This window comes from Gouania willdenowi, unplaced genomic scaffold, assembly GCF_900634775.1.
Source record: "Gouania willdenowi unplaced genomic scaffold, fGouWil2.1 scaffold_55_arrow_ctg1, whole genome shotgun sequence".
NCBI lineage: Eukaryota > Metazoa > Chordata > Actinopteri > Blenniiformes > Gobiesocidae > Gouania > Gouania willdenowi.
The window spans coordinates 495943-499395 of record NW_021145219.1 but is presented as its reverse complement, the minus strand read 5'-3'; positions in this window follow the sequence as shown (position 1 = coordinate 499395).

Here is a 3453-nt window from a genome sequence, read left to right as displayed (position 1 = left end):
CACTTCAGCTGGTTCAAAATGCTGCAGCACGTGTACTGACTAAAACTAGGAGAAGAGATCACATTACTCCTGTATTAGCCTCTCTGCATTGGCTTCCCATAAAATATAGAATAGAATTCAAGATTCTTCTTCTCACTTATAAAGCCCTAAATGGACAGGCACCAGTCTATCTCAAGGAGAGGCTCAAAACATTCCTCTTTGATAAAGCTTTTAGTTAGGAACCAGCTCATAGCTCATAATTAAGATGCAATAGGCATAGATTGCCGGGGGGGGGGGGGTCTGGCATGCTCGGTTGGAGAGAGGTTGGAGAGGGCGTTAAGAGAGAGGTCATTTAGGTTAGACCTCTTTCAAACACTCCCCCTATGTCTGCTTCTTCCCTTGTGTGTTTGCTCCTGTACTCCTTCTGGCTTTTGTCTTGCAGGTCCGTGGGATCCTCAGTGTGGAGTTACAGAGACTCAGCGGCTCTGTCTCCACCCTTTCCTCTGCACACACCCAACACAGCATAACGTGGATGGCTGTTCATCATAGGAATGGGATCCACACAAGGTTCCTGCTGCTTAACAGAAGGTTTTCCTTGCCGCCATGATGAATTCATGTTGGGTGTGGGATACATATGTATGTGTATATACGTATATATGCATATGTGTGTATCCATAAAATGAAGAGTCCATCCTTAAGACTGCTCTACTGTAAAGTGCCTTGAGATACCATTGGTTATGATTTGGCGCTATACAAATAAAGATTGATTGATTGATTGATTGAACATATTCAGAGTTTGAACATAACCTGCTTTATGGAATACTCTTCTTATCAGGTCTGGTCAGACTGCTCTAAGCTGGCCAGATACCATCGTACACTTATAGCATTCACCAAAGCCTTTGCCAGAGGAGGCTCCGCTATTTTTTGACTACCGCTATCAGCAACATACATAACTTGTTACTTGATTGAAATTGTACTCAAAAACAAGTACAAGTAAGTCATACATTAAATACTCAAGTACAAGTAAAAAGTAGCTCAATTAAATAGTACTCAAAGTAAAAGTTCTAGTTACTTTACTTTACAAGTGGTAGAGTGACGAGAGCCTCTTCCAGAGGCGACTGTGTGGTACCTTACAGACCACAGCGTTTACTCAACAGGTGCTATCAGTGAAAGGGACCAGGGTTTGGAACAGCATCCAAGCTATGGGGTGCCAAGTGTAAAAATTTAGTATAAAAGTTGTAGCTAACACATTTTCATTATTTATCTCACTTTTCTTATATTTAGCACATTTTCCTACATTTAACACAACATTAAACCACATATATAGAGGTAAAAAAAGAATTAAATCTAAATATTTAAATCTAAATCTAAATGGTATATGTTATATCTAAATGGTAAATCTATGTCTAAATTTTAAATCTAAATCTAAATTTTAAATCTAAATGTTATATGTTGTATCTAAATGTTAAATCTAAGTCTAATTGTTAAATCTTATATATAAATGTTAAATCTAAATGTTTAAATCTAAATCTAAATAATATATGTTAAATCTAAATGTTTAAATCTAAATCTAAATAATATATGTTAAATCTAAATGTTTAAATCTAAATCTAAATGTTATAAATAATATCTAAATGCTTAATCTTATATCTAAATGTTAAATCTAAATGTTAAATGTTAAATCTAAATGTTAAATCTAAACGTTAAATCTTATATATAAATGTTAAATCTAAATCTAAATGTTTAAATCTAAATCTAAATATTAAATCTAAATGTTTAAATCTAAATCTAAATAATAAATTTTAAATCTAAATGTTTAAATCTAAATCTAAATGTTATATATCATATCTAAATGCTTAATCTTATATCTAAATGTTAAATGTTACATCTAAATGTTAAATGTTAAATCTAAATGTTAAATGTTAAATCTAAATGTTAAATGTTAAATCTAAATGTTAAATCTAAATGTTAAATCTAAATGTTAAATCTAAATCTAAATGTTGAACTTAATGTTGAACTTAAATGTTTTGCACATATGCTAATTGACCCCGTCCCTTGTAACCTCAACCAATACACAAACAGAGACACACAAAGCCGCTCCCACCCACCTCTTCACTGATGCTTGCCTGGGTGATATGTATGGCTGGTTCTCTTCGTGCGGCGGAGATCGAGCGTGCGGTCATGGCAGGTGGACAAGCTGCCCTTCACAATACACTCATAACACAACAGTGCAACACAGTTCCATTTGTGCAAGATTTGATCTCTTCCTTTTTAAGTTTATACATGAGCTGTTTACTGTATGTTTTATTTTATTTGAATTTATTTATTTAAAGGGACAATGCATATTAATAAACATATAAATGTAAATATGCCAGAATTAGCCAATGGCTACTTTCCATCTGAAGTCCCTGGCAGATACAAAGACCAATGTACAACATTAAAGACAAAAAATCACAGATCATCCACACAATTAAACTTGAGACATAAAACATAAGGATAGTGGTCAATTTATTTTTCACAAAGGCATCTGTATAAAAGCTTTGTCAAAATGTACAATTATTTTAAAATTAAATTAACAAAAAATTGTCAGGCTGAAATAACCGGCATTCAATGGTGTTTTGGTGCAGTGCATTGCGTTTAATCTGATTAGTCGGCTATCATGTGATGCATTTGATTGTTGTCCAGTTATTTTGTTTTTTGCAACTTCACAATGTCCGTTGATTATTTTAAAACAAAAAATTAATAATTTACTTAGTAACGGTTTGCTGTAGAAATGTAACAAATTACTTCACTTCATTTAAAACATACTTAAGTACAGGTAAAATCACTTATTGAGAAATATACTCAAAAAAGTACAAGTACCCATAAAAGCAACTCAATGACAGTACTTGTAATAAGTTTCTTTCACCTCTGCTGAACCCTGATGTCTCCATGGACACAGAGGACACGTGACCAAACAAACGAAAGGTTTCTGTGGTTTTCAGGTTGCCTGTCTCTTGTCTAGTCTTGAGTGTGTTCAGTACCATTATAGGGCCAGACCTGACGTCTGGAGTGCTGACATTAGGATACACTATAGGAGAGGAAACACTGCCATCCGGTATCTGTGGGACATGCTACAGATAAGTTCAAACCATTGAGAGAAGACTATCTTTATACATTTCAGGATTTTAAATGATCTGCTGCTCCTTTGTTAGTGTCAGATACCACAGCACTAATTGGGTCAAAGGTTATTAAGTCGGGCTATAGCAACAAAATTATTTTTACACACTATTTAACAGTTGGTCAATACTTTTATGGCTGATCATTGTATAGTTTCTTGCAAAGTGAGATGAAAACATGACAGTGTCTAGGTCTATTATATAGATTATAAAATAAATACAAAGGGAAAATAAAACCTTTGACTGCTGAAGTTAATGATTATCTTCATGCTTGCCTTGTATCTTATCTCAGCTCTTTCATTTAACGTTAAGGCGA